The 12748-nt window shown below is 34.0% G+C and overlaps 1 protein-coding gene across 4 annotated transcripts in view; it reads left to right on the top strand.

Moving 5' to 3' along the window:
* Positions 1–12748, top strand: part of LOC111085884 — a 76910-nt gene that overhangs the window by 29239 nt on the left and 34923 nt on the right. The window lies entirely within an intron of this gene.

Genomic DNA, 12748 nt, shown 5'->3' with positions numbered 1-12748 from the left:
TATATATATATATATATATATATATATCACAATTGGTTTGTTAGTTCTTTGATGCTACCTAAACGTTCCACAAAATTTCACAATTCTGTTTGGAAAACTTCAATTAAAAGGCACGATTTACACATGTTGTACCGTTGCAATTTATTTTACGTTCACTTAAACTACATCGTTTGGTTATGGGCTACGCCTTTTATATATAAAATAACATTTATGAATAGAAGATTAATAAAAAATATATTGGTATGTATCAACAAACAGAATAAAACATTTAGAACTTGTTAACTCTGCTTGATTTACATAATGTAAGGAAACAAAATAGTCGTTAATTAAATAACTTTATGCTCGAAAAACAAATATCATGACAGTTATTTACATCAAGATTCGTGATTGGCCTTTAGGACAAGGAATGATTCATAAGTCTGATTAGTTGTAGCGAAGAAAACTTCTAAATATATATATTTTCCTTGCTAGTTTATTCATGCATTGAATGGCGAAAATATATAAAGCGAGTTTACGCAATGATATCAGCATACGTAATTTATTAATTTTGGCGCAATTTTATTTCAGTAATGTACTCGAACATATTAGAATTCCTAGTGTTACGACAACGGAAGTCACGTGACGCTGCTAGCGCATGCGTGACTGAGTTTCTCGAATTATCAGGGAACTCCTCGAATTTTTGAGAAGCCCCTTTGTTAGTATATAAGCCTGGCAAGACAAGCCAGCGAGAATGATTGTATGATAGAACAAACAGTAGTCACGGTGAGTTTCGGGCTAGTGTGTGTTTTGCACTTGTAGAGAGCGAAGTTATCGAGATTGTGAATCACTGTGATTTATAGCGTGTATTATAAAAGTTTTAAGTGACGAAACGTACTGACTGTGGACTTTCTGTGTACTAAAAGTTTGTATCGAGAAAGAATAAACTGGTTTAATCAAAATAGGACTTGTATTACTGAAGTTCCTGGGAAAGTATTTCTACCAGAAATTAACAAACAAGCAGATACGCAACACTATGAATCACTATTTTATTTGACGTGATTCAAATAGCAGAGTGGTTTAACAACTCGGAGCAGATTGCCACGTGGGTCGTGTATCAGATTTCGTCCAGACTCTGATCATCCAGTGTTTTCCAATCACTCAGCATAGTGGCTGTTTCCGTAAAATCTGTTTGAAGTTTCTAAAATATCATACATAATTCAGCCAGAAGCACTAAAAGATGTTTCTATACTATGCAATATACTATCATTTCCTAAGTATTTTGTATTTTTATTGTTTTATTGAAATATATTTCTCGAAATCCTGAAAACTTTCATCCTTCTACATGTTTTATTTATTTTTTTAACAAAGACTCATAATATTAATAATTAAATTTTCACTTGTTCTTAGTTTTTATTTATAGTCTGAGGATTTCAGGGTGGTTTGTTTTTCTGTTTTTGTTTCATCGATCTTAAAATAAAATATTGGAAACAAATATTCATTTTCTACGGATGAAATAAATATAATAATATATATATAAAAATTAAAGTAACAATATTTTTTTTAGGTAATGCTTGTTTTCTAATTATTCATTGTACCTGATGATGACAAAACCTTGTCGAAACGTTGTACATTTGCTGTTATGTTAAACTTATATTAAAGTTTTTCTTCATTGCCCATTCAAGCCGTCTCCAGCCATTATTATTCATGGTATAGGTTCATCGCTCAGGCACAGTCAGCCATCATGGTTTTGGTTTTGCACTACTTAGCCGAGCTTTGCATTGAAATGTTTCACAGTACTTCATCTTAATACGTAAACATTTTGTGATATGTATTGTTTTACAAACGGTGTTTAGTATAGCATCAAATCATTCCTTAATAATGCTAATACAAGTTGCTTAAAATACTTGAATTCTATTAAACTTCAAAATAATGTTAATATCAGTGGCTAGTTGCTGCAAATTCCTTAGAGTTAACCCAACTCTTGCTGAAAACCTTGAATGTTTAGTACACTTTAGGTATATTTAAAACGCAGTTTCACAGAAAGAGGGATCCGTTATGTAAACTACCACTTCATAAAACTGTGGCAATCCACAGCAAATAATACTTATCTGTCAAATGTAGTTGACAAATTAAAAATTAAATATTTTGCTCTTAGTGCCAAAGTTTTAATTACTATTAATTGCTAGTAAGTTCAACATAGAAAACATTCTTAATTTCATATTGAGATTTTATTAATCATTAAATACTCACAATTTGATATTGAAGTTTAATTTATTATGAAATGGTTGTAGGTATAACAAATAATGTACTCATAATTTCATATTGAGGTTTTCGATAAAGTATAAATGAACATCATCAACTCCATCAAAAGAGGAAGAACTTACATTTCGAAGCATTTCAAGTAAATGTTGTATGAAAGTTAATGTTTTAATTAATTAAAAAAATAACATAGTCACTCAATGGCTTGTATAAATTCTTCAATGAGGGTTTGATTTGTCAACTAAAAATAAATAATTAAGACTGACCTGGTTTAAGCTTCACTATTTAAAGAAATCTTTATTTCATTAATTAATTACTTTTCTTGGGTATCTACTCCCGCTAAAGTCAAATATGTGTTTGTTTGTAGAGCAAAGTTACGCAATGGGCTATCTGTGCTCTGTCCACGGCAAGGAATCGAACCCCAAATATTAACATTGTAAGTCAGTGTTATAGCTAAAAGAACCAAAATTTTATCCGAAGTGGAATTGTCATCGATAAATGCTGGACTTCCACATAAACTGCTAAACGATTGCTTAAGATTCACGTGAAAACACCTGTAATGCTAGAGAAATAAAAGTGAAATATGGGTTTGAAAAATATCCTTATTACTGAGAAAAAGAAGTAACACAGAAGATTATAAAAGTAGTCATTGCAGCAAAGCTTGATAAAACCGAACAAATAGAAACTGTAACCAGGATCATTAAAGCGGTTTGAATGATACTTATTAAACATACAGAGTTCTGTTTCTTGAAATACAATAAAATATTAACTAGGAATAATTCAAAGTAAAATAATATCTTAGAAAATAATTTCAAATTTTTTGTTTCAGTTTCTAGAAAATAAATGTGAAGAGAAAGTGTGAAATTCACTGTTTAATAATTTGTTGTTGAAAGCGTGAGTGTTTTTTCTACTTGACAATTAATAAAAATGACACTATAATCAGTTTTAAAATACGAAATTTACAGCTAGCGAGCATAATTTCTTTTATTGACACGATGTTTCGTAAAGAGTAGGAAAATAAATCTTGCGAATTAGTTTAAAACTGTAAATGGGTTAACTTTTAGTCTTGTAGACCACTATATTTTATGCACAGTAAAATTGCCTTTCTGTACCCTAATATATAATTTCTCTTTTGCAGACTTGCCATCAGGAATTATAATTTTCAACGAAAACAATACCTTAGGCACACTCCCCCCAGTGACACAGCGGACTTAAAACGCTAGAAACCTGGTTTCGATACCCGTGGTGGGCAGAGCACAGGTAACTCATTGTGTAGCTTTGTACTTAAGTTCAAACAAACAAACGAAAACCTTAGGCCCATGTGGATTAAATGGACTAAAACGAAAGATGAGAGTGAATGTTACTTTTATAATGCACCCGCAATTGCAAATCTGGCATTACGATCTACAACCAGAAACGCAAATATTTGGGCCACGAAAGGCCTATTATAGTTTGGAACGCAATATAATATTTATTTGGTAATTAACTTATACGTTATTACTATGTTTTTATCTTTTAAACAAAATATATTTAAATTATTCTTTCGTAAGTGTTTTGTTTGTTTGTAGTTAAGCCCAAAGCTACACAAAGGGCTATCTGTGCTCTGCCCACCACGGGTATCGAAACTAGGTTTCTAGCGTTGTAAGTCCGCAGACATACCGCTGTGCCACTGGGAGGCTCTTTCGTAAGACTTATATATGTTATCACTTTAGTAAATAAATTTGAAGCTAAATTTATTCTTTAAGTGTCAGTTCAGTTCTATAACGTTTTTCTCCGTAAACTCCCCTTTATGCTTAAATTTATAATAGCGGGTAGGCAAACAACAATTTATAAAGTTGAACTATTGTTGTAGCTCATTTTCGTCTCCTATGTTAATCATATTTTACGGTGAGTGAAAACAAAGTAAAAAGTAAAATGTACGATTCCAATAAACTTCCCACTTACTGTGCTCTTTGAAATACAACCATTGCCAGATTTTTCTTTAATTTACCTTCTTCTAACATCCTCAGCGAGGAATAATAATAATATTAATTACATATTGCTTTGCTATGCCGATACATTTACCGTTTAAAAGAAAAAAAATTAAAAACGCACTTAATCGTGGCAACATTTTGTTCCAGGTAATTTAAGATAAAAATCTGTAAATCTAGTCTCATGCAAGAATTGTTAAGGTGGTTTTAAATTCAAAATACTGGCCTTACACTGCTAAATTTGGGACGGCTAGCGCGATAGCCCTCGTGTAACTTTGCGCGAAATTCAGAACAAACAAACCAACCAAATATTTGCCTCAATAACGTTTGAATTATTACCTTCTAAAGCTCAAATATCCTCGTCACACACCGGTCAACAGTCGTTCGGTAGTTTTTTCTTCCCTCGTATAGAAATTAAGCAATTGTTTGGATCTAAAATGTCTTTTTTTTGTTATTCTGCTCTCGAGGGGAAAGTAAGAAGGGTCACCCTTAAAATAATAATAATTCAACTAGAGTGACCACCAACGCCAACTCTTGGGTTACTCTTTTACCAACGAATAGTAGGATTGACTGTAACATTATAACGCCCCCATGGCTGAAAGGGCGAGCATGTTTGGTGTTACGGGGATTCGACCCGCAGATTGTGAGTGGAGCCACCTAACCACCTGGCCATGCCGGACCGCAAATATTTGGAAAGGATCTGTAGTGAAGTAACATAGTTGATTGCGTCAGTCAAATATCAATTCATAATGAAACTGGGGCCGTCTTATTACTGATTATCATGTTTCCATCTTTAATGTCAAAAATACACAAAAACAGGTTCCTTTCTCTTTATTCATTAAACTCTATACTTTACCGTTTTACTGGCACGTTCATATATTTAACTTTTTATTGTGCTTTATAGGCTGACTACAATAAATCACAGTTTCCAAAAGCCAGTTTAGAACGTCCAACTTATCGAAAATAGTCACTTTGCCTGAAGTAATGATATTTTATGGTTAACAGCACGCAGACATTCGTTTATTCTTTCCAATCTTAAACTTGAGAAGTTTCGATACAAAAGTTGTTTTGCCCGTGTTCTTCACCAACAGATCTTCACAATCACCAGTAAGCTAACTGGGACTATTAAAAGCAAGTTCGTCGTAGGCCACACAAAGCTTTACAACCGTTTCAGACCTCAATTTATGATTTCATTGTAAGGTCTTTGGAAACTGTCTTATCACTTCTCTGGAACTGAAACTCTCGTTTCTATCTTTGTTGAAACAAGATCTTGTAACATCACGTTCGATTTGTTACTGCTTGTATTTCAATTTTGTTTTCTGACTATGCTCCAGTTCTTTAAAAATTCGGGGCCGATCATATAGGGATTACATATTTCCATATAATTATTGGCTTCGGTTTCGAGCGCTGCACACTAAATGATTTGTTATTTTATTTCTAGTCCCCCTCCATTTCGCTTGGTGTATCCTTTCATAATTTTTGAACATTTCTGTATAGCTGTGTAGGCTACTGCCCTTTAAAAAAATTTGTAACACCTCTTCTCATTCGGTTTTTCACGTGGGGTTTATTATGTACGCGGGGGGGGGGGGTATTTAAATAACTAGTCAATCTGGTGAAATTGAATCGGAGTTTTCCGATCACATTACAGAAACTAGTTAGACTGAAGGCATGTTTATGACGCCAGGGAGTAATAACAAATATTTAACAAAATATATGAGCTTCAGCAACTGCTTAAACCTGATTGCCTTATTATATCCTTTTAAAACATGTCGTAAAACTCTGTAATTAATTAACGTGGCAGATATACGTTTCTTTGTTTCGTACAATAGCGCAAAGCTACACAAGGGCTATTTGCACTAACTATCCATATTTTTAAGCTGATAGGCTAGAGGTATGACAACTAGTCACTTCCCCATCAAATCTTGGGCTACTCTAATCGGATATTCAGATTTGACTGTCATTCTTATAAATTTACCCACGGCTCCAAAGAGAGGAGTGCATATGTGCGGCAACTGGACGCATACCATGCATCTTGGAATGCCCAGTCCAGCATGTTAGCCTCTAGGCCAACCTGGGCTGCAGATATTTGTAATGTATATCACTTACGAAGGTTTTTTTAAATCTATATAAGTATAAATTCTTATGAGAATTTGGTAAACCATTTTTTTTTGTACGTTAATAATGCCTACTCTTAAATTATGAGAATTACTGATAGTAAAGTACGATTTAGACCAACTACATTTCTGTGGCTAACGATTAAAACGTTAATACTTAAACATCAACCCAATCTTTGTATATCTATATAACACACTGTTTTAGGTTTTAACACATATACAATGCTTCAGAATAAAACATATGAAATCCTAACTTTGACGTCATTTTTTTTTCCATTTTTTAAAAATTGCACTGAAAAGTTTTCACTACAAGCTATAAGCATTAGTAGTTTGAGAGGACGTTATATTAAACTCGTGGTACTGGATGTTTTAGCTTGCCATCGATCGCTGTCTTAGATTTTTTTCTTCATTCCTCCCTTAACAATTTTCTTTTCTTTCATGTAATATTGAAAAGTGAGTTATTTTAAGAGCACAGAAAGTGCATTCCCAAGCTATATTTTCGTGCTACTGTGTATATAAATGCTATAATGCTGACACCAATCTCTATCTATGAAATAACTTAAAATTATAAAGATTATGTATCAATGTACCTCTCTGCTCAGGCTACACTATTCTTCTCCAGCTCCTACAGTTCGTCGACTCGTATATATACCACAAGAACACGATGATAAAATCAGTTTGACGCTTATTTCCCGCTTTATGAATTGTTAATGCAGAAGAGAGCTTACAGATATATAGCAACAATAAACTTGAATAACGCATTAGTGTAAACAATGGATTGTGGTATGCGATAATTTGTTTTCGACACTCTTTAAGGCGGATAGTACCTCGATAAGTTTAAGGCGGATAGTAACTCGATAAGCATTATTCACGTTTTACTAAGTAGAAAATAGTTTACCATAGTAATCCGTGTTACCTTGAAACAAACACGTGTTTCTTTTGTTTGTTTGTAATTCAACACAAAGCTACGCAACGGGTATCGAAACCCGGGGTCTAGCGTTGTAAGTCCGCAGACATACCGCTGTGCCACTGAGAAGGCCACATGTTTCTATTCATTAACAGTAACAACCAACACAAAAATCACACTTGAATACGTCTACATCAGGTTAGTATTTTTTTTGTTTTGTTTTGTTTGAAGTTAAGCACAAAGCTACACAATGGGCTATCTGTGCTCTGCCCACCACGGGTATCGAAACCCGGATTCTAGCGTTGTAAGTCCGTAGACATACCGCTGTGCTACTGAGGGGCTCAGGTTAGTAACAAGTAGTAGAGACAGATTAAAGCCTATAATACAACTCAGTATATTGAAGGGTTTCAGGTAGTGTCAGTAATCTAATTGTTTAATAAATATTTATTCAGTTTAAGCGTAACATATCAGCAATGTTATGGCATATGCAACAATCTATTTCAGAATAAAATCTGTCATAAAACATCATTTATAAGTTAAAAACAAGTGAATATACAGGGTGAATCAAAATAATTCACCAAAAATAAAATACATTATGCACACAAATACGCCGAAACTTCTCACATTTCTAGTTACTGTTTTTAATAATGTTAGGAACTCATAGGTATGGTAAACTTACACTTTCAGGACATACTACCATAAATAATGTATTGGTTAATGTGGTCACTTGATTTTGGCATGTATTTCGTACCGTTAGATACAAAGCTTTGGTGTATTTGCGCTCATCCTTTTGACTTTATGATACTTTATTTTTGGATGATAATGTTGGTGCACCTTGTAGTAGGCTGGTAACTGTGAAATGCCATTGCAAGTAAAAATATATGATGGATGGTAGGGTTGATTACATTTCACAGTTTTTAAGTAACAATGAGCAGTACACTTAGATGTGACCATAGAATCAACTCACATTTTTGTAGTTATATGCTGTAACTAAATTAAATATATAATTGATTAAATGGCTTTGGTGTATAAATGTACTGTTCATCACTGTTTCAAAATGACAAAATCAGTCACTTTTTTTGGAGAATGACCTAAATTTTCAATCAATTATACTTGTCATAAGACAATAGAATTAAGCTTATTGTATTTTTCACCACTACACACTTTTACGGTCTTTACAAGTTTTCCTAGAAAAAGAGGGTATAAAACTATTTTAACTATACTCTGTCCGCCATATCCACTTCTGACGACGCGTTACGCTCAATACCAGAGATCATCAGGCAAGCTGGTATACAACAAACATAGTAACTATATGCTAGAATAACAATTTTTATGGTGTGAATGCCTTTGCTGTGGCAGCGTGACTATATTCACATTACAATAAGCTTAATGACAAATATGAGTGATTATAACCACGCTTCGCTTTTGTTGGCGTTCACACTATAATAACTGTCGAACTAAAATTGCGTTCAGAACAAAGTGTATATAGAACGTTCAGAAACGAAAAACCCATTATCCCTTAAATATATTGTGGTCGGTATGCGTCTTATACCATAGGCAATGTCTGGTAATATCACACTTACTGGGCTTTTATGACAGATATGTAATTCTAAAATTAATAATAGGTACAGCCATAGCCAGTTTTATAACGAATGAGGGTGCAATAAATGAAGAGGAGAGGCCCCCAATTTTCAAGAGTCTTAAAGCCATAAGTAAATAATAAGGAAAATAAAGACAGGAATAATGTGACAACTAAACACATTTTTATCTTGAGAAAATATCATTCACAGTATTTTCACTTGTAGAGTATTTTCTTTCAAATCTTGCGCCTCCTCCCTACCTCAATGGTAAGCTTGGCGGCTCATTGCACTAAAAGTCGAGGATATATCGCTACAATAGGCATAACACAGATAGCCCATTGTATAGATGTGTGCTTAAACAAAACAAACAAACAAAAGGTGTGATAGAAGAATCTCCAATATGTACTTGAAACATTTCCACACACTCGTACTTTAACAAATAAAAACTATTCGTGTAGGCTCTATCGTACTATACGAAAACTGTTAACTCATTCTACTTGAACAGATAAAAACTATTTGTATAGATCCTATGGTACCACACTAAAACCCTTAACTCATTCATTTCTCTTTAAAGTGTTTTATTTTGGGATTCTAAAGACTAGAGTAGACAGTGTTACGATTCTTGTACGTAACATGGATACGCAACGAACAGACTATGCGGTGCTGAGTACCACAACCACATTGTTCTGGTGTTAAATGATTAAACTGTTAGGATAGTTTTTGGCATGGGGAATTTTCAAGAAGTTCCCCCAAGTTCTTTAAGGCGTCAGAAGTTTTACGTGTGGAATTAGCCGGAATTATCAAAATTGGAAATTACATTTCCATAGAAAGATCTTTACGTTTCAAAATACGTGTATACATTAGACAAGGTAGAAAAACTAATCTATCTTCAATAAACAGTTTTGAAACGTTGATGAGGCCCAACTTTCTCAGAATCAAGAAGTAATGAGGATAACTGAATGTTTAACTGAAAGAAGCATTTGTATTTTTGTGTTTGTATGTATGTATATATATATAGCAAAGTTATTAAGACTACCTGCCACGCCCCTAATTTTGAACTACTAACCAGAGGAAAGACAACCAGCCAGTAGCAACATATCACGCACCATCCACACTAAGGGATTGGCTGTCATTTTTCATAACACCAACACAGCTTAAAATGCAAGGAATATTTTATTCGCCAGCTCTGAAATCCAGAGCTTTACCACAAGGACAACACTCTCTGAAAGAAATACCAAGAAATATATATATATATATATGAGCAAACACGAACAACAAGTAACGTGAAGTAAGCCTAGTTTCTTGAGTGATACTTTTATAAGAACACTAATAAAATAATAAATACTCTTGTATATAAATTGGCATCATGAAGATTTGCAAAATAATAGGACTCAGATTCCACAGATTCAGAAGAATAGCAAACTATAGCGGCTTAATAATCAGCATCTTCTTTATAATTGTGTAGACAAACAATGTTGAGAGTTAATCCCAATTTATTAGTAGGATGTTCCAGGCAGCGTGCTGCTCTTGAAACAACTACTCCATCGTTAACCATCTTCAGTCTGATGGCCAAGATTGTGTACTATTGACCAAAAGTGTCATTTTCGTTGCAATAAGCTACTTTGAGAGACAGCGAGGTTAATCGTAGGCCACAGACCTTTCACAGGCTATTACGGACAAGCTATTGAATACATATTGTCTTGTTAACTGTACCGAGTGATATGCCCATCTTTGTCGCAAAGACTTTATGGATCGTGGAATTGTTCATCATAACCATGGCCTGCACGTTGAGAATAAGGCCGTTGCTCCGGATTGGACTTGGTTTCGAGCCTTTTTTTTAAATACTCTGTTTTGCTAGTTTTTCCGCTTTCTTGGAGAATATTGAAGGCATTCTACTGTAAAACGTTTCCTTTGGCTTTGCACACTGTATAAAAATTTCTTTAAAAAAAAACGATAACGTACATCTCCATCATTAAGACTTTCTTGGCAGTATTACACTCTAGAGTGGTCGGATGTTCGCCGTAAATCAAATATATAGCTAAACATCTCGCTCGCAGCTCTACTACGATAAGTCACTGCATCAGCATGTATAATGCAAATTGCAGTTATAAAGTGTGATTAGCTTTCTGTGCAGTAAATGTCAAGTGTGATATGAAGCAATGCCACCATAGTACGTGAATCTTAACATGTACGTTGAAAGAACATCAGTCATTAGAGGGATAAAGTTTCACAGTCTGATGTGCAGATTTTTAACAGTGCCTTGATATTAACTACAAAGTACATCAAACAGTCTAAATACTATCTGATCTAAATAAAAAAATATACACAAAGCGATACAACGTACAAATCTATTAAAAACGCTATAAAACAACTGTAACTGCCTCCTCTCCACCTTTAGTGGCTCCGCGGTAAATCTGAATAATTAGGTTTTGATACTCGTAATGGGCACAGCACAGCTTATTGTGTAGCTTTGCGCTTAACAACAACAAACAAATTTAGAGTAAGCCGAAACTGCCGTACTTTCTTCAGTAACGCTTACACTATTAAGAACTGTAAAAGGCAAATTTAATGTGTTGAGCAGTCGATACATGGCGAGTTTATTCCTTGCTGGCGAATCAGCTGTAATATTGTGTTAAACTCGCAGTAAACTTCAGGTCACTCAACAATGTCTACACATGAACATTAAAAAAATCTTCAACACCAGCTTTATATAATACATTAATATATAACACACAAGAATATTAAAGCAGTCACGTCAGTGCAAACTACCAAATGATTCATCTCTATAAAAATAGCGGGCACCAACAATTAAAAATAAATAAAAGATATACTTTACATTCTGAAAGAAATCCGGAATTTTCGCCATGCACATACGTCAACGTTTTACTGTTAAAGGCGCAGAAATAAGCTTGAAAACGTCAAGAAACTTGACCCATAAAACTTATAACTCGTACATCTAAAGTGTTTTTCAGTTCTTAATCTTTCTCTGCTGCTTTCGCGATGTTTTGCGTTGTGAATATTCTTAAAAAACAAAGCACCTGACAATCGCTTAACTCATTATCGGACCAGTGGGGGATGGGATGTAAAATAGGTAAACAACCCAACAGCATGTGTTTGTGCAAGCTTTGACACATCATACGCAACCCCCTTTATTCTAGCGGACCGAACTTTTCCCCTCCTTTATTAGATCGCATTTGAAGGTGAAAATACTGAAATAAAAGTCGTTAAATTAAAATAAAGTAACATTGTGGGATGTAGTTGTTTTTATTTGGTTGAAACTGATTATTATGTTCAGACTCAATAATTTCTGTTGAATCTTTATTTTCCTAAGTGCTTTGTAATATGTTTAGAAGTTCCACTTGAAGTTTTTACTGTATTCTTCGAGAGAAAAGCTCTTTTTTTCTTTGTTTGCTACTGCTATAATATAATTTTTTAGCAATCTAAAAGTGGATATGCTATGCTTTAGAATGCATTTGTTAGTGTTGAATATGTGTATTTGCCTGGATATCCAAGCACTGAATACAAAACAAACTCTTGGTTACTCTTTTACCAACGAATAGTGAGATGGCCCGTTACTTTATTACGTCCCCACGGCTGAAAGGACGAGCATGTTCAGTGATGGGGATCCGGTAGTTGGAAAACACTGAGTTATAGTGAACTTACTAACCAAGTTAAAAAGGTTACTGAGCATACATGTTAACATCGTGTTTTGTGTGCGTGTGTGAACGCGATCATCAAGAAAATAAAGAAAACAGTGTTTACAGTATCAGAAGCTTAAATTTTCCAGATGAAAGTCATTGTAAATTCAAAATTTGTTAGGTGTGAGCTAAACATATTCCGCCGCCCCTGGGATAACAACTGAAGTTAAGTCCCGGATTGTAACGAATTTGTTATTATATATTTATTTTAATATCAGTGTTTGTTTAGATTAAATTTATA

Source organism: Limulus polyphemus, unplaced genomic scaffold, assembly GCF_000517525.1.
Source record: "Limulus polyphemus unplaced genomic scaffold, Limulus_polyphemus-2.1.2 Scaffold30, whole genome shotgun sequence".
NCBI classification, from domain to species: Eukaryota; Metazoa; Arthropoda; class Merostomata; order Xiphosura; family Limulidae; genus Limulus; species Limulus polyphemus.
Note: the sequence above shows the minus strand (reverse complement) of the source record. Positions and strands in the feature narration are given on the sequence as shown.